Consider the following 25845-nt stretch of genomic DNA (forward strand, 5'->3'; position numbering starts at 1 on the left):
TTGAGTCTAAATATTAATGATTGCTGGGCATATTCATAATATCTGTGCATAATGCTGAAATATATATTCAGAGATACACACACGTTGTGTCTATCTGTGGGTGTTTTTACACACAATATAATGGAGTGAGGGAGGGGATACATAAAATTTCTTAGTGTACTTAGTAATTCCCTTGTGGCTAGGATTTTTTCTTCAGTGATATATATTCTATATGATCTGTTGATACTCTTATCTGAGTCTGATATTTCAAATGTCTCAAACCGTCGTATGCCATCATGGAAGTGAGAAGCAGAGATTGTTCATATGTCTGGCCAATTTGATTGCAATCTTTTCTTCTTTCTTGTAGAGAAGGAGGTGTTTATTTTGGATAGGCTGGTGTGCCACTATATACAGGGTTGCCAACTTTCTAACTGCACAAAACAGAACACCCTTGCCCCACCCCCGGCCCTTCTCTGAGCCCCACTCACTCCAGTCCCCCTCCCTCATTTCTAGCCCCATCCTGGAGCCCGCAATCTCAGCTGGAGCTCTCACCCCCTCTCGCACCCCAACCCTCTGCCCCAGCCCAGTGAAAGTGAGTGAGGGTGGGGGAGAGCAAGTGACGGAGGGAGGGGGGCTGGAGTGAGTGGGGGTGGGGACTCCGAGAAGAAGCAGGATAGGGTGGGAGCTCAGGGAAGGGGGCAAGACAGGGGCAGGGGAAGTGTGTTTGATTTTGTGCAATTAGAAAATTGGCAACCCTACCAGGCATTCCGGTTGAAAACCGGATGCCTGGCAACCCTACATATATATGTATTCAAAACATCTATGTTGAAGATCTGTTTCTTGGTATGCTGAGAAATTTTCATGTTCTGAACATTTTCTTGCAAAACCAAAGGCAAGGAAAACTTTCAACCTATATAGTGTCATCTCTGACAAAAGCGTAGCTGAACAGTGGGACCCACTATCCGAGATGACATTTGTGTTCCTCCCTCCAGCTCTTGGGAGGTTTAAAAGCTCTGTTTACATTTGAAAAATGCTAATGGCCAACGAACAGTTCCATGCACTTATAATGCCTTTTAACTACAGTGTGCATGACTTTGGTGATCCTGTGATGCATGATCGTGTGTGACTTGTGCCTCTCTAGTTACCAAATTATCTTTGTGTCACTAATGTGTGAGTGGTGAGAAATCACCAAGGCATTTGTGTAGGTTGCATCCTGTTATTTACTGTATGCCATTGTTTGTTTGTATTTTTATGAAGCTAATGAATATGGGGTAAGTGAGCCTGTGATGCCAGCTGTTAGACCATTATAACTTCACAGGTTTTCTTTGTATTTTCTCCCCTTACTAAAGGGATTTCTTGTTTCATATGTGGGGAAATGCTATATTACCAGCCAATTAAAAAAAGAGAGAGAGAGAGGAATGTTAAGTGTTCCACAGTGCATTAGCCTTTTTTAACCAATTTTGGCCAGCCCTAATGTTGAGTTTAAATTTCGTAGCTACCTGTAGTTGCTGAGAGTTGATTTATGAGTGCAGGGGACAGGATCAGTAGCCAGCAAATTTTAAAGAAAAAAGGTGTGTGTGTGGGGGGGGGGGGGAGCGGGGGGGAGAGTTTTATGCCACAAAATGCTTCATCTGTGCCAAATTAAAACAATCAATCTTTTGTCAGCCAGCTGCACTTAACACCGGTTTGTTCTGAGCTGGAGTATTTGTCACAGAGAGTAGCCTTGTTAAGAATGTACTAGCTCATGTCATCCTTTAACTCTTTGAGGACCTTTGGGCATACATGCACAGAGCATACGTGCATGAACACAACAACCATGAAGCGGTGTGGATTAGAGTGAATATGGGTGGAAAGCATTGCTGTTTTTGCAGTGTTCTCTGATGCAACAGCGTGTTGCATATCACAGGGATTTATTGCAAGCCGTTTTTAATGATCTCCACTGTACTTCGTTCATTATGCCATTCCATTGCCAAAAACTGTAAATCTATTAACATAGTCCCTGGTGGTCTGCTGTAGACTGGTCTGAAATGGGGTAAAAATAATCCTTACATTTTACCCCACTAAAACTAACCCCCCTCCTACTACTACTGTGACATAGATCCGAAGCTTTAGAAGGCTGACAGCTGCCAAGTGTGTTTGCCAACAATTCATTTGTACACTTTTCAATTTACAGAACCAGCCCTCAGTCTCAGTTTTTAATTTGGTGCTTTAGATGAAATCCTATTTGGGGAGATCAGCGAGAGGTTAACTGAAGCCAAGGCAGCTGCAGTGGTTAAAAGTCCACAGCTTTGATTTGACGCCAAACTGACATCTAGGTTTTGTTTTCTGTTTTACATTGCTCGTTTCCCCAGCCTGCAGCCACATCACATAATGCCACTGTTGTCAAGCATCGGTGAAAAACATTAGAAAGCTTATCACAGTATCATTCATTACCATACATTATAATGTTACAAACCCACAAGTATCAGAGAAGGGAGAAAAAAAACAATGGATATTTAACACGGATGAATTTCTGAAAAACTTGGCTTTCTCGCTAGGAGGCCTATTGCTCCGACACCCTCCACTACCCCCAGTTTAAATCAAGCTAGTGATTAAGTCACAGCATTGTTGGAATGTAAAAGGCCACAGATGTATTTATACACTACAAAGTGATACACACACACAAAAATGAATCACAATGTGCACAGCATAGCAAATTAACATGTGCCAGATTGTGCTTTCCACTGAACTGTCTTACCTGTCTGGGATGAAAATCCTGACTGTTGCTGAAACATTATATCCTTCAGTTCCACTGGGATATAAAATGCACACATCCTCTCTGACCCTAAAGTAAGTGGAAGGAGATCTAATAATAATAGACCTTTTGTATCTGTATATAACAGTGTTTTGCAAAAGTGAGCTAAGAATTAGTAAACTCATGTAGTAGCTGATGGCAAGTAGTTATTGACTTGACCAAAGTCCAAAGGACAACACAAATCCAGTCCCACACTCAAGTCTCTTGTGGAGCCCAAAATAGTATGGCAGTATGAGCAATGTAACAATAGCCACCACAGTCTGTTGATATTGACCATTGCCATGCCAGTTGTGTGTAATATTCTGCAGTGGGCCACAGACAAGAACTTTCAACTGAACAAATATCTGAGTTGGCTGAATGGAATTAGGACACATGTAGGATACGTATTTGATGAAAGAGTTTTACTATATCCAAGTAACATGGAGGCAGTTGTACAAATGGAAAGTATCCAAAAACTGAAGCTTTACAGAGATTCATGAACATGAACATGTTAACATAGATACTTATGTGTAATTTGTCATATTTAAGTGTGCCACTTCTAATGCTGCTTGAGGATGGTAAAGAATGGAACTGGGAAGATTGGGAACAGCCATGGGGAGTTTTTTTTTTTTTTTAAATAAGTTGTCACAGAAGCACTTGCACTGAAATATTTTGTGATTAATGAAAAACGTAATGTCTCTGTTGATGTGAGCTGACTGCGGTTATCAGCTATCCTTTAAGATGATCACCAAGTGGCATAAGCTTCTGTGCTAACAGAACTATAACCAGATATGCTGACAACTGGTTTTAATTGGAAGCAATTTTTATAAATGTTTATGGACAGTAGTCAAATGAGGCAGAAACAGAGTATAAGGTTTTGTAAGTCATATTACAGACCCTATGTAAAAGTACCAACTAGATTTCAGAAAATGACATTGAGAATCTGATTTGGTACTCACTAAAGTCAATGGAAAAAGTCCCATTGATTTCATCTTAGAGGATCAAACACAAACATACATATTAAATGTTCAATAGTGTTACACAATGGAATTTTTTAAAACAAATATGCTTTCAAGGTCACTTATCACTAGGATCCCTAGGAAGAGGTGTTTCAAGTAAATATGGCTCAAGTTACTTATTTCCAAAAAAAAAAAAAAAAAAAAAAAACCTTACCATTATTTCCCACCTTTATTCCAGTATCCACATAGTAAATTTCTTCCATCCAACAAAGTCCATGATCCTGGCCAGAATCTTTCTAGTAATTATCCCGTTAAAGTCAACGGGAGTTTTTCATGTCATGGGTGTGGAGAATCAAGATGTGGAGCTCCGGATCTTCTTATACTGTTGAGTGATTGTCATAACTATAAAGGGAAGGGTAACAGCTGTCCTGTGTACAGTACTATAAAATCCCTCCTGGCCAGAGACTCCAAAATCCTTTTCCCTGTAAAGGGTTAAGAAGCTCAGGTAACCTGGCTGGCATCTGACCAAAGGACCAATAAGAGGACAAGATACTTTCAAATCTTGGGGGGGGAGGGAAGGCTTTTGTTTGTGTTCTTTGTTGTTGTTCGTCCTCTCTTGGGACTGAGAGGGACCAGACATCAATCCAGGTTCTCCCCATCTTTGTAAACAAGTCTCTCCTATTTCAAACTTGTAAGTAAATAGCCAGGCAAGGCGTCTTAGTTTTACTTTGTTTTCTCAACTTGTAAATGTACCTTTTACTAGAGTGTTTATCTTTGTTGGCTGTACTTTGAACCTAAGACTAGAGGGGAGTCCTCTGAGCTCTTTAAGTTTGATTACCCTGTAAAGTTATTTTCCCTACTGATTTTACAGAGATGTTTTTTACCTTTTTCTTTAATTAAAAGCCTTCTTTTTAAGAACCTGATTGATTTTTCCTTGTTTTAAGATCCAAGGGGTTTGGATCTTGATTCACCAGGAGTTGGTGAAAGGAAGGAGGGGGAATGGTTCATTTCTCCTTGTTTTAGATCCCAGGGGGGTTGGAACTGTATTCACCAGGAATTGGTGGGAGGAAGAAGGGGAATGGTTAATTTCTCCTTGTTTTAAGATCCAAGGGGTTTGGATCTGTATTCACCAGGGAATTGGTGAAAGGTTTCTCAAGGCTTCCCAGGGAAGGGAAGCCTTGGGATGGTGGCAGCGGACCAGAGCTAAGCCGGTAGTAAGCTTAGAAGTTTTCATGCAGGCCCCTACATTTGTACCCTAAAGTTCAAAGTGGGGATACAGCCTTGACAGTGATATTACATTATATTTCCACGTAATAGTAATGCTCACTTTTACTTCCTTGCTGTATTTCTGCTGGTCATGGCATGTAATTACATGTAATCGGCAAAGCAGGAGGGGGAAATTCCTTTTTTTCTGTTTCTTCCCTTAAGGAAGATATAAATAAGTTTAGTATTAAGCCTAAATGTAGTCACCCATATGTGCATTTGCTACTTTAGATTTGTGAACACTGATATGGTGCGTTAAAAGAGGGACTGCTACCTTGTCTCAGTGAAGTAAATTATTGAACCCCAGAATGGTAGCATCAAATCTCTGGAAGTTTTACAGTGATTTTTGTGAAATGTCAAATTATGCCTGAAGAAAGATAGACAGCTGTAACTCATAAGCACTGAAGACACAGATGAATTGCAAGGTCAAGTTTAATTCTGGAATACAACAACTGAATTTATGATTGGTTTTTGTTGTGTTTCTTTTATCTCCACCTGAAGAAAAAATGAAATTAGGCTCACAAGATTGTGTGTGAGTGCACACAGAAGGGATAGCTCATTAGAAGGGGGAAAAAATGACATGAGCTAGGCAAGAATATTATCTGTTTTGGGGAAAATTGAAAATTGTGTGTGTGTGGGGGGGGGGGTGAAAGGAATTCATGGCCAATTTTGTTTTTTTTTTTGACATGTAAATTGAAGACTCGGGCATCTTAGATGTATGAAACTAATGTCTCTTTATGATGTAAAGCTTAAAAGAATAACCTGAGTGAATTAGTGATATCAGGATATGAGTTACACCAGGGATCAGCAACCGGCGGAAAGCACATCCCTCGGCCCACACTGCTTCCCGTAGCCCCCATTGGCCTGGGACGGTGAACCACTGCCAGTGGGCAGGCATAGATGGTAGGCAACCAGCGGCTCGGGGGCTGCACGCAGCCCCTCAGGGTAATCTGCTAGCAGGCCACGAGACAATTTGTTTACATTGACCATCCGCAGGCACGTCCACCCGCAGTGCCCAGTGGCCGTGGTTTGCCGTTCCCGTCTAATGGGAGCTGCGGGAAGCAGAGGCCAGCATGTCCCTGCAGGTTGCCCACCACTGGCACAGATGGTCCTAGGGTGTTTATAATCCAGGATGTACACTTCAAATAGGATTTAAACCACAGCCAGTGAGGGACTAGGGAGAGTGGTTACAATTATTGTGTTAACTCCCTTTAGTGTACTTAGAAAAGAACAAGACTTACATACAAAGAATGGTTAACAGACTGAGCAGGAATGGAATGAAATACAAATCCTAGAGCCTATCTGATCAGTTTCACACTGGTGCCACTTTATTGACTTCATTAGCGTCACTCCCAGGGTTTAAATTCTTATAGAGTATTTCCTGGAGACCCCATACGCTCCCACCAAACTATAAAAACTCTGGGGGGGGCGGGAGAGAGGGAGGGAATATTTACGGATATTCCACTTTGGACAGCTCCAGCTGAATTTAAGCCCTAATCACTCCTGATTTGACACTTCAGCAACTGAGATCAGAGTCTAGTCCTAAGAGTTGTGCCCACCTTTTCAAGTGGTCTCATTAATATATTAGCCACCAATGGATGTGTTCTGGGTGTCTCTGGATATTTTGGTGGCTGGAAACACTAATTGAATTATCATCAGTTTACTGTAAAATAAATTTTGTCTTTGACAAGTAAACAATCACACTTTGCTTGCACTTTAGTACAAAAGCTCCTTGGCACGCTGGCCGTGTTAATATTATAGTATAATCTGAAGCTGATTTCATATGTCAAAATTTACCCCTGTAATCTGTATGTGATTCACCTTTGCCCCTAGATGTTCAAATCAAGGAACTGTTAATGTGAATGCACCTGCTGATATCTGTTGCCACAGCTGGTACAGAGGAAGAGGAGGCCTCTTGAGTAGTGAGGGCCTCAATCAAATATGCTTTTAAAGATTAAAATAAACAACTTGAAGTACACTTGAAACCAAACAGGAGGCCAGTGCAATCTAATCTCAATAGTTGACTCCACTAAGCATAGTTCCCTCCACACATTTTGTACCACATGAAGACTGAGTGGTCTGTAAGTGTAGTCTCACATAAAGGGTATTACATTCATCCAGTCTGGGGATGACACAGGACCAGACACACATTCATTTGGAAGCAGGGCACATTTTGTGTGTGTGGGGGGGGGGGAAAAGCTTGATTTTCAAATTTAAGGGCCTGCTTCTAATACACTTTGAGATCGTAATATTTTTATTGCAAAATTATAGACAAGTCTAAATCATTAACTCCTACATTGAGTTACAATGTACAAAAGAAAAAAAAATCAAGGTTCCAATACAATCAATTTGATTTAAAAACAGAGAACTCACTAGATTATTACAATTATTGTGGACAGAAAAGTAATTTATATATTGTCCCTCTCTTTCACAACTCTTGTCATACCTGAAAATAGTAGGGAAAGAGAATAAATTTGGAGCCAGTGAATGAATCTGTCTGCCTACAGGGTGTAAGTATTTATGTATATAATGCATACACAATACATATATAAAAAGAAGTATAGAAGGACACACACCATATTTCTTGATGTTTATGGGCATCATGTTGGGATTTGTATAAGACACAAGAGCCCAAATATAACCATATTAAAACTCCAGGCTACATAGAAAACTTCACCATAGATATTGATAGGGCACAGGAACAAATCTGTACAGACACATGCCTAGAACCCCGACCAGGGGTATTCTATTTGCTACCCAAGATCCATAAACCTGGATATCCTGGACGCCCCATCATCTCAGGCATTGGCACCCTAACATCAGGCTTGTCTGATTATGTAGACTCTCTCCTCAGACCCTACGCTACCAGCACTCCCAGCTATCTTCGAGACACCACTGACTTCCTGAGGAAACTACAATCCATCGGTGATCTTCCAGAAAACACCATCCTGGCCACTATGGACGTAGAAGCCCTCTACACCAATATTCCACAAAAAGATGGACTACAAGCTATCAGGAACAGTATCCCTGATAATGTCACAGCTAACCTGGTGGCTGAACTTTGTGATTTTGTCCTCACCCACAACTATTTCACATTTGGGGACAATATATACCTTCAAGTCAGCGGCACTGCTATGGGTACCCGCATGGCCCCACAATATGCCAACATTTTTATGGCTGACTTAGAACAACGCTTCCTTAGCTCTCGTCCCCTAACGCCCCTACTCTACGTGCGCTACATTGATGACATCTTCATCATCTAGACCCATGGAAAAGAAGCCCTTGAGGAATTTCACCATGATTTCAATAATTTCCATCCCACCATCAACCTCAGCCTAGATCAATCCACACAAGCGGTCCATTTCCTGGACACTACTGTGCTAATAAGCGATGGTCACATAAATACCACCCTATACCGGAAACCTACTGACCGCTACACTTACCTACATGCCTCCAGCTTCCATCCAGGACACACCACACGATCCATTGTCTACAGCCAAGCTCTAAGATATAACCGCATTTGCTCCAATCCCTCGGATAGAGACAAGCACCTACAAGATCTCTATCAAGCATTCTTAAAACTACAATACCCACCTGCTGAAGTGAAAAACAGATTGACAGAGCCAGACGAGTACCCAGAAGTCACCTCCTACAAGACAGGCCCAACAAAGAAAATAACAGAACACCACTAGCTGTCACCTTCAGCCCTCAACTAAAACCTCTCCAGCGCATCATCAGAGATCTACAACCTATCCTGAAAGATGATCCTTTACTCTCACAGATCTTGGGAGACAGACCTGTCCTCGCTTACAGACAACCCCCCAACCTAAAGCAAATACTCACCAGCAACCACACATCACTGAACAAAACCACTAACCCAGGAACCTATCCTTGTAACAAACCCCGATGCCAACTCTGTCCACATATCTATTCAAGTGACCTCATCATAGGACCTAATCACATCAGCCATACCATCAGGGGCTCGTTCACCTGCACATCTACCAATGTGATATATGCCATCATGTGCCAGCAATGCCCCTCTGCCATGTACATTGGCCAAACCGGACAGTCTCTACGCAAAAGAATTAATGGACACAAATCTGACATCAGGAATCAAAATACTCAAAAACCAGTGGGAGAACACTTTAACCTGTCTGGTCATTCAGTGACAGACCTGCGGGTGGCTATATTACAACAGAAAAACTTCAAAAACAGACTCCAACGAGAGACTGCTGAGCTGGAATTGATATGCAAACTAGACACAATCAACTCCGGTTTGAATAAGGACTGGGAATGGCTGAGCCATTACAAACATTGAATCTATCTCCCCTTGTAAGTATTCTCACACTTCTTAACTGTCTGTACTGGGCTAGCTTGATTATCACTTCAAAAGTTTTTTTTCTCTTAATTAATTGGCCTCTCAGAGTTGGTAAGACAACTCCCACCTGTTTATGCTCTCTGTATGTGTGTATATATATCTCCTCAATATATGTTCCATTCTATATGCATCCGAAGAAGTGGGCTGTAGTCCACGAAAGCTTATGCTCTAATAAATTTGTTAGTCTCTAAGGTGCCACAAGTACTCCTGTTCTTCTTTTTGCGGATAGAGACTAACACGGCTGCTACTCTGAAACCTGTCAGAAGGCTTAGTTACATTTTTTTTTTTGTATTTCTGAACTGCATAAAACCTTAGTTCATGACAGCACTTAAGCATGAAGAACAGGAGTACTTGTGGCACCTCAGAGACTAACAAATTTATTTGACCATAAGCTTTCGTGGGCTACAGCCCACTTCTTCGGATACATAGACTGGAACGTACAGCAAGAAGATATTTATACATACAGAGAACATGAAAAGGTGGAAGTAGCCATACCAACTGTAAGAGGCCAATCAATTGAGATGAGCTATCATCAGCAGGAGAAAAAAAACTTTTGAAGTGATAATCGAGATGACCCATAGAAGGTGTGAGGATACTTAACATGGGGAAATAGATTCAATTAGTGTAATGACCCAACCATTCCCAGGCTCCGTTCAAATCTAAGTTAATTGTATCTAATTTGCATAATAATTCAAGTTCAGCAGTCTCTCTTTGGAGTCTGCTTTTGAAGTTGTTTTTTGTTGTTTGTTGCAAAATTGCCACCTTCAAGTCTGTCACTGAGTGGTTAGAGAGGTCGAAGTGTTCTCCCACTGGTTTTTGAATGTTATGATTCCTGATGTCAGATTTGTCCATTTATTCTTTTGCGTAATTCCTGTGAAGTCAATGAGACTTAATCACATGTTTTCATGAATCATTACCAAAATTTAGAAGTCGTTGAGGAGATCCTGTAACTGTATTCTTCCCAGTCCCCAGAAGCATTCTATATGTTTTAAGCTCTTTCTGTGTTAAAATTTCATTTAATTCCACCACAAGGATAATTAAAGCTGGGTTTGGGATTAAGGTGGCATTTTTTTGTCTTTTTTTAATTGCCAAGTGCATTTAAATGCTCATACATAAATTTAAGTGTGTTAATGCTGCCATGGATATTATTTTGTGGAGTATTACCATAACTGCACATAAATCCAATATTAACGTATTGAAATTGTTAGTTTCACTCCCATCTACATATGTCTGTGTGAATATATGTGACTTGCAGAGCAGTTGTGGTAATCATTTTGGGTGAAGCTTTTTACAGATAAGACACTAAATTATAAGATATTTGTGATCCAGGTGTTTAGTTGTGCATCCTTTGAACCTAGTTGCACCCTCTTAAGTGGAAGTCATTAACATCCAGTGTTTGTTGGTGGAATTTGTGTTTTGTAAAATAAATAATTCCAAACGGTTAAAAATCAACATATGATGAACTGATGCATTATTTTATCTGTTGAAGATATAGAAATGTACAGCGTTTGTTAAACTAAAAACAAACCTCTCCCCACAAAAAGTGTTTTCAGCTGTTATGTTTTTAAATTGCTCCCTAACAGTACATGCTTTGATTGCATGAGACGGGAACTTTACAGAAGGGAAGTGGATGGGGGCCTCCCAGTAATGGTATAAATCAATCATCTTCAGGAAAATTTGGCTGTCTCCTCTCCCCACTAGACCAAATATGCTGTTTCTGGCTTCTTCATTGCAACTATATATTGTAGTCCTCTCTATGGGCAGTTAATACCGGTTTGAGGTCCGTTGCAATTTCCATTATGGATTGTTTCCAGGAGAGCATATCATAGACCAGTGGTGGGCAACCTGCGGCCTGTGGGCCACATGTGACCCGTGGGCCACATGCGACCCATCAGGGTAATCTGATTGCGGGCCGCAAGACACTTGGCTGACGACTGTCCGCAGGCACCGCCCCCCCGCAGCTCCCAGTGAACGCAGTTCTCTATTCCCGGCCAATGGTAGCTGTGGGAAGCAGCGGACAGCACGTCCCTGCGGCCCCTTCGCATGCAGGTGCTGCTTCCCACAACTCCCATTGGCCAGGAACAGAGAACTGCATCCACTGGGAGCTGCGGGGGGCAGTGCCTGCAGACAGTCAACGGCAGCCAAATGTCTTGCGGCCCGCAATCAGGTTACCCGGATGGGCCGCGTGCGGCCTGCGGGCTGCAGGTTGCCCACCACTGTCATAGAGTGTGGCTACCCCAACCCTCAAAATACAAACCTCTACACCATTCCAGTCACCTATGTCCTCCCAATGTGCAGAGAGCTTCTGGCATGTGGTATTTTTGGAGTTTTGTGTTGAAGGAGATATTGAAAATGTAACTCAATATGGTTTAGGTGTTAAAATTGATGTTTTCAAGAGCATCTGTCTATAAAACATTCTAAATGTATTCTTTACTGATCTATTGGATGGCTTTAAGGGGGGGGAGGATTATTAGTTATCCATTTCCTGCTCTCGAAACAGTACAAACTTATATTTTGAAGGATTTGAAATTTTAGAGAAGTTATATTTTACACACACACACACACACACACACACACACACACACACACACACACACACACACACACACACACACAGCAATTGCCATGTCTGATTTAGTTACATCCAAACCACTTGACTAAAATGTAGGAGTCTGTGCCCATAACAACAAAGTCAAAATAGACAAGGGGTATAAAACCAGGAAGGTTTCTAAACCAGAGGAATATAGCTGGAACCTAAGAGTAATGCACAAAGTCCACAAGTTGAAATAAATGAGTCCCAGGAAAAAAACAAAATGATGATTAGCTCTGTGTGTTGGAGAAAGCAATATTTTATTATAAATTGCTATTTCAGTTATTGCCTAACGTCCCATCCGAGATCAGATTCTCCTAGTTATAGGTAGTCCGTGTCCTAAAGACCATGCAACTGTATCCAACAAAAGGTGGATGACAAAGTATTATCCTCATTTTAGTTTCTTGTCTAATTTTTGAGGTTGGATTTTTAATAATAAAATATTTGGCAAGTATTCACAAAACTGCAAGGTGTCTTAAATTAGTGTTGTGATTTTATGAGGATAGTAGGTTTTGGTGTGTTTATATTAGTGTATAGTGTATCTAAACTTACATTTACCCTTTGAATGAGAAATGTATCATTTCATTAAGTAATTAGGTATCTACCATTGCCATAGGCTGTTTCCTTTTAAAGGTGTTGACATTCTCAGGATTGGGGTTGAATAAGGAGTTAGAACAGACCTCCAACTTGGTGCCTTATCATAAAGCGCACTGTACCTATTGACTGTGGTTTCATCCCTGCTAGATGCAAAAGAATGCTGCTTAGGGTAGAAAACAGGACTGAGGATTTTTGAGGAAAGCTGGTATTTTGAAGCTCAAGTAATGATTGAAAATTGGCAGAGCTGTGCTGTAGGAAAATGTGCTCCAGCATGTCTATTCCTGCAGGATTGGCTTTGCTATTGGTTCAGCAGACAGAGAAGGGAATGAAAGCAAACATAACAACAACAAATATTTAGAGGCATAATCTTATCTCCCTTTATCCAGAACTTTTCAGTGAATTAAAATAATAAATCCTATGAAGAAATATGGTGCTTGTTATCTTGGTGAATAATGTATTCAGAAGAAGGCTGTCTGACCAGTCTTGTCCTCACAAAAATTATAGAAAAGAGCTATTCAGTCATATCCTATGCACTTTAGTAAAATATCAGATCTTCTAAACTTTGTTCCTGCATCTATAAAAGTGAAGATTGCAGAAATATTCTCCATCACCCCTATGCTCCATTTGAGAAGTTAATGAGCTATAAAATATCATTTTATTTTGGCTTCCCTACACAGTCCTTTCTTATCTGGATATTTGCTTCTAATCTTTTGGCATTATCACTTGCTTTAGGCTGCGTTTTAAATCCCAAGAATTTTTTTTTTAAAATAAGATACTCAGGAGTACAGGAATTCCTTATTTTTTTCTACTTATTTATCAGGCTTTTTCAGCATGTATAACTAAATGATATGTGGGGGACAGAGAAATGCCGAATGCATCATTAATCCATGTATTTATTTAATATTTCCAGTTTAGCTCTTTCCATTGGCTGAATTGAAAAGGCATTTTCTTGGTTCTGCTTATGGTGCATCAAAACAATGGTTCGTGATCATTCTTGACTTCCACTGTTCTCCTCAAATTTTTTGTAATACGTTTGAATAATAGGGCCAAGATTTTCAAAAGTGATTTTTGCGTGTGTGTGCATGTGTGTGTGATATATCGATATATAGTACTATATACCCTTCCTCCCTCTCTCCTCCCTGGTCTGGTAGGATACACTGTATATATTACAAACTTGGAGGTAAGTGCTGAAGGCACTCCAAGCACTCAGCTGTACAGACTCCAGCGATCCAGTGAGTTCCAACTTTTTATATTCTGTGTAGCAGATAATTATTTTACTTAGTTATTCCAGAAACTGAAATACCTTGGGCACAGTTCCTTTAAATTGCAACACAAAAGATCAAATCAGCAGTTTTCAAACCAGATCCTTAGTGTAGGTCCCTAAAAGATGAGAGTCTCAGCACCCCTCCATAATATTCTCACTGGATGCTGCTGCCCTATGTCTTCCTACTACAGCTGGTCTGGCCTGGGAGCAACAGGATGTCTCTCTGTTTGGCTCTTAGATGCTCCATTTCCAGCTCTGGGTTGTTTGCTGCCCAGTCTTGCCTCCACAGCTTACTGCCTGTGTCCCACACATAGTCTCTGACTTTGTCTTGAGCCTGGCCTCAGACTGTATTTTCTTTTCCTGTACACTGGGTATTATAGATCTCTAAACTGGCTGGATGTAGAACTGGGGGACAATGCACTGTCCAACATTTAACCATTAAGTTCATTAGAATATGATATCCTAAAAATAATTCATGGGTATTGCTGAAAAAGAATTTTAAGGTTTAAAATGTCCTCCTTTCTGTGTTAAAACAGCAGCAGCAAATTATAGTAAGTACAGCAATCCAAACTTAAAAGAAAAAGCTTCCCCAGATCCCTAAGCTGATTTAAGGAAAGTTTGTTTGACATGTTTTTATTAAAATTCATACTTTGGCATTCTCCCAAACTGGTGAGTTCTTTCCCCATAGATATGAGAAACAGTAAAACCCGTACAACTGTATTCAAAGGAGAAGTATGTATGGCCAGGGTAACTAGCTGAAAACAGACGATTTCAAACCTAGATGATGAAACTTTGTCAAGGAACGAAGACGTTATGTAGGGAAAAATGAGAATCTGCCTTAGTGTATTGTTTCTCCTACACTTTATATTCAATAACCAGGATCTACTCCAAAATTGCAAAAACTTTAATGACATATATTTTTCAATCAATAAGGACTTGATTATCTAGAATCATACCCCTGACTAAATCAAATTGACTAATACCATAAACTTTGGTGTGACACCATTTGGCAATATAAGCATACAGATTCATAAAATTGAATATAATTTACATAAGTAGAAGAGTTGACTGCCACAATGTAGGAAGACAAAGGAGGAAATCTCCATATAAATCAGGCTGCTAATAAATGCTTTTAATGTTTGATTGATGCATTGTGATGTCACATGGGGTGGGTTCAGAAAGTAGATGCTCCATCATTGTCTTCACCTTGGGTGAAATCCTCATCTCATTAACATCAATAGCAAAACTATCATTGACTTATTTGGGGGCAGAATTTCACCCCTTTCATTATCAATGACATTAACCAACACAGTGACCAAATGGGAGAGATTAAAAGAGAGCTAGAGAATTTTTCGCAAGAGTGAGTCAAAAGAACATGTTTGTTTAGCAAAACAAAAATTGCTAGTATACTTATGGAGAAGAAGGTCTGAACTTTGCAAAAGAAGAAGACATGGACTTCCCTCTGGATGAAATTGAGAACTTGGTTTATTGCCATGGTATTGGAATCTTGATAGGTATGACAGAGGAAGGAACAGAACCTGCCATGGCACTCTAAAATAGGACCCGTTGTAGGATCTCGACCGTCAAAGGACCCAGGAGTAGGTTTTAAAAGGTGTTTAGAGGGCTGGGTAGAGTATCCTGTTACTTTGGCTAAAGAGACAACCTGTCCGTGGGATTTCTCTACACCTAAAAGACTACTAGGGAACAGTCTTTTATCCCAACAGTAAGAGAAGACATAAAGGGAAACAGACTCGTTGATGATTTTGGACTTTTGTTTTGGACTTTCAATTGATGCAGAAGGAGTGGAGCTTTTGATATAGCAATGGGGGTAAACTATTCAACAAGGATAGAAAGTGTGATAGCAGTTGTATTACAATGAGGAGGAGGTAACCACTGTTGTAGTATTGTTTGAGTTTTGGAAGGTGAGAACACAATTCAGAAAATCCCAGTGTTCAAAAAAAAAAAAAAAAATAGCGCCATATTTCTATTGCTTTCCTAAGCAGGAAACTCCTACACAACTGACATGTGCATTTTAAAAATATGGTTTGTGGAGCACTGTAGAGCAGAGACATTGTCTCCACACATTACTCAAACATATAGTATGCTAGTATAGTGTTGACACTATGGGCCTGATCAACCTCTCAGTGAGGCCAATGGAAATTCTCCAATTAACTTTTCTAGGAATTGGAGTGGGCCTTAAATAAATGATGACCAGTACTGATACAGCATTAATCTGATAAAGAACATAAAGCCCTCAGCATATCTGAGCATACTCTCAAGATTTTATCATCCATATCATACTGAGATAAGTAGATCCCTACACACTTGAATATGAATTTGAGGATTGGAGGCAAAATCTTTTTTTAATAAGGCATAACATATACACGTCAATAAACACAGTATCAACAGAGAAAACAATGGCAAGTTGAATAATTGTGAAATTGGCACAATAATACAGTTTGATCATGCTCTGATAATAGTGGAGTTTAATTTGAAAATTCCACCAAAAATGACCCTCAAATTAGTTTACAAACAAGAACAATTGAAGTATAAAGTGGTAATGGATGAGGTATGTTCAATATTAAATGATTGCTTAAAAATAAATGATATGTCTGAAGCTAAGACATCCATACTATGGGACACAGCCAAAGGGCGAACTAATCTCTATCTCGGCTTGGTGTAAAAGATTGCACCTGGCATGTATGGATGAACTAAATTAATGACTAAAACCTCTAGAACCAGAACATAAAAAGTCCCCTAAGACCTAGTCAAACAAAAATTCAAAAGGTAATAGAGGAAATCGAAGTACTAAAAGTCTACAAAACATAGCAGTCGATTGGCTGTATTGGATTGTTTTGTTATGATAAAGAAACAAGTCCATTGGCACAGACATTTTAAAAAATAAAGAAAAGGTAATAAGAACTTTAACTATAATAGGTGATGTTGTTCCAGACACACTGAAATTTAAACACCAGTTTTAAAGCAGTTTTGAATCTATAATTGTGTATTTTCAACTTGTTCTAGCTTTGAAAATTTAAGAGACTATTTTTTGTGTCTCTCACTCTTTTTTTACAAATCTAGCCAATAAGAAGCATTCTACTGCAGTGGAAAAAATTATCTCTTTTCATGCAATAATTACACAATGGCCAACATTTTTAAGGATAATAGAATGTGGGGATAAGCAGGTAATTAACAGAGGTGGACATAAAAATGGCAGACACAGATGTGTGGAATACATTCAGTTGTGTCTTTTAAACCAAAAACATTGTCCCTTAAAAGTAATGAAATCTCGTTCAAAAATGGGGGATATTGTTGTGAATATGTCTCTTGTTTTCCCCTTAAAAATCAATATTTCAACTAAAATTATACTTGAAGTTTCAAAATGTAGACAACTTCAAGCAACACTAATGGCCGAAAAATATTTTTTTAACAAAAAGTCTGTTTTTTTTCCATCAAAATTTAAAATTTCAACACAAGACTTAGTCAAAATTTAGTAAATTTTGACCAACTCTAATCATAGACTCAAACAAACATACGACACTGCTGAAATAAACAAAGCATATTGTTGCCTGCTACTGCTATCATGTACCGGACTGAAGCATTCATTGAATTTTCTGTATATCTTTATATTTTCATTCTAAAAAGGAGATCATAGTTAAATTGGCCAATGTCCATGGATTGTCCCTGCTTTAAAGAACTTCCCTATTAGCTATCTGTTTTGTTTCAGTTCTTATAAACCAATACAGATTGCCCAACTGACAGATATTGAAATTAATGTCAGGATAAATGACAGCACCTGAATCTCAAGAATTGCCTACACCAAGCTTTATGAGTTGACACTTTGTCCTCCTCCTGGATTCCACTGAGCCCTCCAAGAAAAATGGCTAATGGCAGTGCTTTAACTAAAAACAAACATAATACAATTAAAGAAATTTACCACTTTTTAGTTAACTGAGTCGAGTAGCTAGCAACCAAGAGAATAATAATTAATATAAAATAACATCCAATATTGCAGACAAGTATAAACAAAACAAAAACCTTAGATCAGAACTAGTTTGAGTTCCAAATTTCATATTTCTATTTTGGGCCAACCAAAATCCAAAAAGAGATTTGGGTTTTGCATTCTAGATCCAAATCTAAACCTTCTGAAATTTCAGGGTACCTGGTTCTGACCTATTATAACGAGAAATATAACCTGCAAGTTTAGATTTAAAATCTGAATGTGAATCTGTTTTGATTTTCTTGAATTTTTTATTAAGACCAATCCCTAATAATAACTGTTCAAAATTCATGTTTTGTCCCTTACCTTGGATTTACAAAACTATTAAAAGGTCTGCCATGAAAACACAAAGTATTATGTAGGGGATTAGGAAAAGTGACTTTCTTTTTGCACCTAATCTCAGGAGTAGCAGGTTCCCAGCCTTTCTCTGTATGTTTCTCTTACTGGGGCATGAATCCTAGGACGGGTTGAGGATGGACTTGAGAAGCAAAGAAGTTCTGGAAGAGTTTCTCGGGTTTCTGACTATTCGGGTGCTGGAGATACGAAGTCTTGATGTTTGGTGACGTTAGTGTGCTGAGAGATGGTGATTCTTCTGGACAGACACAGAAGTTTGTGGCTGCCATGACAGCCATGGGACTATCTTCAGTTGGTTCTGGCTCTGTTATATCTGACTAGTCTACAAACTTCAATCCCAGCCCCAAGAAGTGAAAATTATATTCTTCTTAGATCTATAGTTTCCAAGGCCAGAAGGGACCATTGTGATCAGATAGTCTGACCTTCTTTATAGCGCAGGCCATAGAACTTCCCCAAAATAATTCCTAGAGCATATTCTTTTTGAAATATGTCCAGTCTTGATTTTAAAATGGTAAGTGATGGAGAATCAACCATGACACTTAATACATTGTTCCAATGGTTAATTAAACTTACCATTAAAAATGTATGCTTTATTTTTATTCTAAATATGTCTAGCTTCAATTCCAGTCATTGGATTGTGTTATTTTTTGTTAGATTGAAGAGCCCATTATTAAATATTTGTTTCCCTTGGAGATACCTGTAGATTGTAATCAAATCATTCCTCCTTTTGGTTAAACTACACGTATTAAGCTTTTTGAGTCTATCACTAAATCACGTTTTCGGATTCTGTAATCATTCTTGTGGCTCTTTTTGAACCCTCTCCACCTGATCAACATCCTTCTTGAATTATGAACATCTGAACATGACACAATGACACAGCAGAAGTCACATCAGTGACAAATAGTACAAAGGTAAAATAATCTCTCTGTTCCTACTCAAGATTCCACTGTTTGTGCATCCCAGGATCGCATTATCTCTTTTGGCCACAGTGTCACAATGGGAGCTGATGATCCACCATGACCCCCAAAACTTTTTTAGAGCCATTGCTTTCCAGGATAGAGTCCTCCATACTGCAAGAAAAAATGTAAGCCATATTATTCTTAGATGTGTACATTTACATTTAGCTGTATTTAAAAGCATATTGTTTGCTTGCGCCCAGTTTACCTAACGATTCAGATTGCTCTGAATCAGTGACCTGTCCTCTTCATTATTTACCACTTCCCCAATTTTTGGATCATCTGCAGTCTTTATCAGTGATGATTTTGTTTTCTTCCAAGTCATTGATAATTTTTTTTAATAGCATAGGTCCAAGTACTGATCCTATGGACCCCACTGTAAACACACCTGCTTGATGATGATTCCCTGTTTATGGTTAATTTTGACACCTATCAGTTAATTTGTAATACATTTTAATACATGAATGTGTGCTATGTTAATTTTATATCATTTTAGTTTTTTCCATCAAAATGTTGTGTATTATGAAATCAAATGCCTTGCAGAAGTCTATTATTTCAACATTATTATTTTATCAACCAAACTTATCATCTCATGGGGAAAAAAGAAGAAAGATATCCAGGTAGTTTGATAGGATCCATATTCCATAAACCCATGTTGATTTTCCTTAATTACTTTACTACTTTATTAATCAAGTCACATAAAAAGCCTCTCCATTACCTTGCCTGGGATCAATGTCCAGCTATAATTATCCAGGTCATCCCATTTACCCTTTTTAAAAAATAAACTGGCATAACATTAGCTGTCTTCTAGTCTTTTGGAACTTTAACAGTGCTCCAAGACTTATTGAACATCAACATTTAACGGTCCACTAATCTCCTGGACACCTCTTGTATTCAAGAATTTTAAGTTTATCTGGACCAGCTGATTTTAAAAGAGAGTTTGATTTTAGTAGTGTTCATTTAACGTCTTCCAGAGATACTAGTGGAATGGAAAGAGTATTATCACCACATTATAAGACTATATAGTCTGTTTTTTCCCAAATACAGAACAGAAATATTTATTGAACACTTCTACCTTTTCTGCATTATTCTTGATAATTCTATTATTTCCATCTAATAACAGACCAATACCATTTCCACGATTCATTTTGTTCCAAATATATATATTTTTAAAACTTCTTCTTATACCCGTAACTCTACTGGCCATTGATTGCTCCTTGTGTCTCCTGGCTTCCCTTAGCAATTTTCTACATTCCTAACTGCTGATTTATATTCATTACTATCAATTCTCCTTTCATTCATTGTCATGTATTATTTTTATTTTTACAGCTGCCTTCCCTTGCCCTCTAAACCAGGTAAGTTTTATCGGCATCTAGTATGGTGTTCTTAAATGATTCCCAATTATCATTCACATTTTTCTGATCAAAATATTTCTCCCAGCTTATTTGTCTCATAATTGTTTTCAGCTTTGTTAAATTAACCCTATTAAAGCACTAGGTATATCTATTACTGATTGGAACTTTATTTTGCTTGCACATTATAAATCATGTCATGAATACATGTACGTAAGCTACCATTAATTTTTGGTTCTGTGATCTGTTAGGAAAAAGGCTAATAAAGAATTCCCCTGTGTTCGGTGTAACACTTTTTGTTAAGAAATTATCATGTATAATATTTAAAAGTTCCAAGATATTTTAATACTGGCAGCATGAGACCTCCAGCATATGTCAGTCAAATTGAAGTTCCCCATGATCACACAGCTTTTGGTTCTTACACACTGTAGAAAGGTGCATAAGGAGCTAGTCATCCTGATCCTTAGTTTCAGAGTAGCAGCCGTGTTAGTCTGTATCCGCAAAAAGAAGAACAGGAGTACTTGTGGCACCTTAGAGACTAACAAATTTATTAGAGCATAAGCTTTCGTGGACTGTAGTCCACGAAAGCTTATGTACTCCTGTTCTTCTTTTTGCTGATCCTTAGTGTGATTTGGTGGTCTGTTGCAGACACCAGCTAACATCACTTCTTATGCTTTATCTGTTAGACATTGATCCATGAGCATTCAAGATCATTTTCTTCTGAGTTTAGTGACTCAGGAACAGGTAATACCATTTTTTACCTTGGGTGCCACTCCCACTACCCTTTTGCCAACTCAATCTTTCTTAAATACATTATAACGATTGATTTTTAACATTCCAGTACTGTGGATCATCCCACCTGGTTTCATAATACCAACTATATCAAATTTATATTCATAAGTGAGCAATTCCAGTTCTTCTTGTTTGTTACCCAGGCTCTTAGCACTGATGTATAGGCAATGAAAGAACTTCTTCTCTTCATGTCCATTGGTTCTTTGATTAATTTTGTCCTCAACTTCTCAATTTTTTTTGTGCTGCGTACTCATGAACTTCCTCTTTTTTTAAACCTTCTGACTGATTTCAGATGGTTGTGAAGGAGTCTATTGCCTTGCCAACACAGTATGCAATAGATGGATCTGATTAGATTGTATAAATGTTAAAGAATGGATTAAATCAGGGAAGCACAATCTATGGGGAACGGGGAAACATGGCCAATGGGAGCTTCAGGGGGTGGTACCAACAGGTGAGGGCAATGTGAGCGGAGCCGTCTGCCACACCCCCAGGAGCCACTGCTGGACAAGCTGGCCTCTTCTGTGAGTGGCGCGGGGCCTGGGCAGGTAGGGAGCCTGCCTTAGGACTGCTGCATATGCCGCTGCCACCCTGGAGCCGCTTGAGGAAAGCTGTGCCAGGCCAGAGTCTGCACCTCGAACCCCTCCTGCACCCCACGCCCCAACCCTGCCCTGAGCTCCCTAACCCCCTACCTTGAGCCCCCTGCCACACCCCTCTTGCATCCCAACCCCGCCTTGAGCCCCCTCCTGCAATCCTTATCCCCTCGTGTACCCCAACCCTATGCTCTGAGCCCCCAACCACCTGCCCTGAGCCCATGCCACACCCTGCACCCCTCCTGCACCCCACACCCCACCTACACCCCATCCCCTTGCCTGAGCCCCTTCCTGCAAATTGCACCCCATCCCACACCCCGCATTTCCTCCCGCACTCCAACCTCTTGCCCCAGACCTACAGTCATGGCCCTGCATACAATCTCTTCACCCAGATGTGGCCCTCAGGTCAAAAAGTTTGCCCACCCCTGGATTAAATACTGTTTAACTGATAGTGGGGTTTCAAGGTTCAGACTCAATTTAAAAGGATTCCTGGGTACTTCTATTTATATGCATATCGTTACCCTTCATCCTATCATTTTCAAAGAGCAAAAAAAGGTTTTTAATGGGGAGGGGCTGAGCAGTGTCTGAGTAGAAATCATCATGTAAAGCCAAATTTGTTCCATTGTCGAGACAACTGACAGCAGATTTAAATAGCTGGACTAATCTGATCATATGGCCGGGCTATAAATATTTAATCTATGTGATTTATGCTTCCCCAGATTTGATAAAAAATAAATAAGGTAATGAATTCATTTGCACAGCAGAAATCCATGAACCCTTTCCTGCACAGCCTTTAAGCTATAATACTAGACAGCAGAAGTTGGGTGTGACTGTTCTTGGGGCACCCTGGGCTGGGTGTCACCTCATTCCCTGGCCTCCAGTGAGAGGGAGCCTTTCTTGTAGCAGATGGGTGTCAGTTCCCAGACACTTCCAGCCTTTGAGCCACGCAAGCACTCTCCTTTGATTTGTTCCACTGTGATTTTCAGCTGCTGACCCTGGTTACTCTCAGAAATTTGCAGTGTACCACAGTTTACCAATTTTACCTTAAACTCTTGATCCTGTAAACCACACAGCAATTGTGAGCACTTCTAATAAAACAGCACTAAGTTTATTTATAAGAGAGTAAAGATTTAACTATTAGTGACAGAAAATGATGGAAGCAAATGGTTACCACACAAAACAAAATAATAAAATGCGAACTTAGGTCTACATTAATCAATACACCTCTACCCTGATATAATGCGACCTGATATAACACAAGTTTGGATATAACACGGTAAAGCAGTGCTCCGGGAGGGTGCGAGGCTGCGCACTCCAGCAGATCAAAGAAAGTTTGATATAACGCGGTAAGTTTTTATGGCTCCCAAGGACAGTGTTATAGCGGGGTAGAGGTGTCGTTACTTGTCCTATTTTAATAAATTAGGTTTTCCCCATAGAGTTCAATCTGTTTCAGAGCTGGGTGGTTTCACAAGAACCAGAATCCAACTATTCATGAAAGCCCCAAATTTCTTAAGGGGGTTCCTTAGTGAATGGATAGAGCGCCTTTTCCGACCTTCCATCTTTTGTCTTTATTGATAGCTATAGAGATCTCCTGCCTGCTATAATGTTCCTTTTCATCTCTAAGTGGTTTCAGTTGTTTGCAATTATCTTTGATGCTTTTCCATGGACTGTTCTGGGATATAGCAAGTGTAGATAAAAGAAACTTGCATTACCTCAGTGGCTGATGAGGAAAGGTTGAGAACTCCCTCTTGCTTGAATGGGTCATCACTGAGACACAATACTTCCTGGTGACAAATTTCTACTCCACATAAAGCCTACTTTCAAAATAAATACATTATTCCTTAAATATTACCTGTACATATAGCTGACAGTGATTGAGTCTTGACAAGTTATGAGCTTTCTGTAGATACATTAAATGTTAATCTTTATGGATAAATATCCAGATGTGTTTGGTGAAGTGAGTTTAACAGGTCTGAGGTGAGATTTATTTGCAAAGAGCATGGGATCTTTACCAAGGAGGATATCACACTGGGATATCACAGGGATATCACACGGGGATACCTTTACTCGGGGATATCAAAAAACATATTCAGTTTACTAAGTAGTCCTAAAGAAAACTGATTTGAAATTTAAAGTCTCATACCAATACTTCTACATACAGATAGGAGAGAGCCTAGAACCCTAAGCTAATAAGAAAGTTAATAGGAGCTGGTGAGTGCTCAGCACTTTTCAAAATCAAGCAGGGGCCTAAATATGGAGTTAAAAGGAGAATTTTAGGCTATTCAAAAATGTTTTTTTTTTTTTAATTTATTGTGGCCCTTCCCATTTTCAGGAGCTACACTAACTATATGGAAAGATTCAATTATTTTAGGAATATCCTTGTACACGTGTGTGTGTGTGTGTGTGTGTGTGTGTGTGCGCGTGCACACAGAGATACAAACTATAGTAGGTCTCAAAACAATTTTACAACTCTTTCAGATTTTGTAATTTCTTACTCACAAGATGATGTAGAATTTACAAGATAGATGAAATTACTCTTCTAGTACCTCTAGTTAAGATATTGGTCTACTAATCTTTACTTCATAGCTACCATTCCTTCTTACCTCCCTGCAAACCTTGTGAGGAGAGCCATTTTAACAGCCTGCTAAAATCAGGAATAATATTGCAGTTATAAAGAGTGACAAATACAGTAAGTCCTCACTTAGTCAACCTGGATAATGTTGTTACGTTGCTGATCAATTAGGGAACATGCTCGTTTAAAGTTGTGTAATGCTCCCTTCTAAGGTCATTTGGCAGCCACCTGCTTTGTCTACTGCTTGCAGGAAGAGCAACCCGTTGCAACTAGCTGGTGGGGGCTTGGAACCAGGATGGACCGGCAGGCCCCCTATCAGCTCTTTCTCCCCTAAGTTTCCTGTGCAGCAGCTAACCAGCAGGCTATCAATTGCAGCTGTCCCTCCCCGCACTGTCATGTGCTGCTCCTGCCCTCTGCCTTGGAGCTGCTCCCTGAGATTCCTGCTTGCTGTGCCGGGGGGGGGGGGGGGGGAGGAGGGAAGGAAGAGGGGGTCTAATGTCAGGGTGTCCATCTCCCCCCTGCTCCTGCACCCCGCTTACCCCATCTTTCATAGAGCAGGGGACACACACCAGGGCTCAGGACGGAGGGAACTTGCAGGAGCTGTGGTCTCAGCAAGCTGATCTAATTAACAAGGCGGTGTACTTAAAGGGAAAATGTGCATATCTCCCTCCATTACTGCTGCCTTGTAGAGTGAGAGAGTTAACCCTTGAGGGCTCAGCCAATTGCTCATTCATCATTTAGCAGTAAGGGAAATATCCCACCTTCTGTTCTGATTCCTCCACCTCAACCAAGCTTCACAATCATCATCACTGTATACCAGTATTAAATTGTTTGTTTAAAACTTATAGTGTGTGTGTGTGTGTGTGTGTGTGTATATATATATATATATATATATATATATATATATATATATATGTGTGTGTGTGTATATGTATATGTGTGTGCAAAAAAATTCCTTGGAACCTAACCCTCTCATTTACATTAATTCTTATGGTTTCGCTTAAAGTCACATTTTTAAGGAACATAACTACAACGTTAAGTGAGAAGTTACTGTATGTTCTCTGCTACCAGCAGCATGAGTTTGAAACACATTCTATGGAAATGTTTAAATATTCTGGGCCTGATTCTTATTTAAACTAAGGCCACTTTTACTCCTTTCTGTAAAGTAAATTTGTAAAATAAATTACTGTTTATACCCACTTTAAAGCCCTTTTAAAATACTAGAGTGGTATAAAGTGTAAATAGAATCAGGTCCACTATGTTTTGAAGCAACAAGAGGATGTCCAAACAATTACTCCTCTTAGCTACAAATAGTTCCTCCTGAATCTTCTCTCACTAATCTCATTGATGAGGTATTTCAAAGACTGATGCAATTATCCCATCCTACTGTAAGTGCCAAAGTGCAGCGAAATAAAAGCGTGGTACA

At 39.5% G+C, this 25845-nt stretch overlaps 1 protein-coding gene across 16 annotated transcripts in view; it reads left to right on the plus strand.

Moving 5' to 3' along the window:
- PCDH9 (protocadherin 9) overlaps positions 1 to 25845 on the plus strand; it is an 890445-nt gene that overhangs the window by 386376 nt on the left and 478224 nt on the right. The window contains exon 3 of one of the 16 annotated variants that reach the window (XR_010597755.1): positions 20443 to 20468. The exons of the other annotated variants lie outside the window; for them this stretch is intronic. The gene's annotated coding sequence lies outside the window, so the exon portion shown is untranslated. The remainder of the gene's footprint in view (positions 1 to 20442; positions 20469 to 25845) is intronic. 16 annotated transcript variants of the gene reach the window in all.

This window comes from Chrysemys picta, chromosome 1 (genome assembly GCF_011386835.1).
Source record: "Chrysemys picta bellii isolate R12L10 chromosome 1, ASM1138683v2, whole genome shotgun sequence".
Lineage (NCBI taxonomy): Eukaryota > Metazoa > Chordata > Testudines > Emydidae > Chrysemys > Chrysemys picta.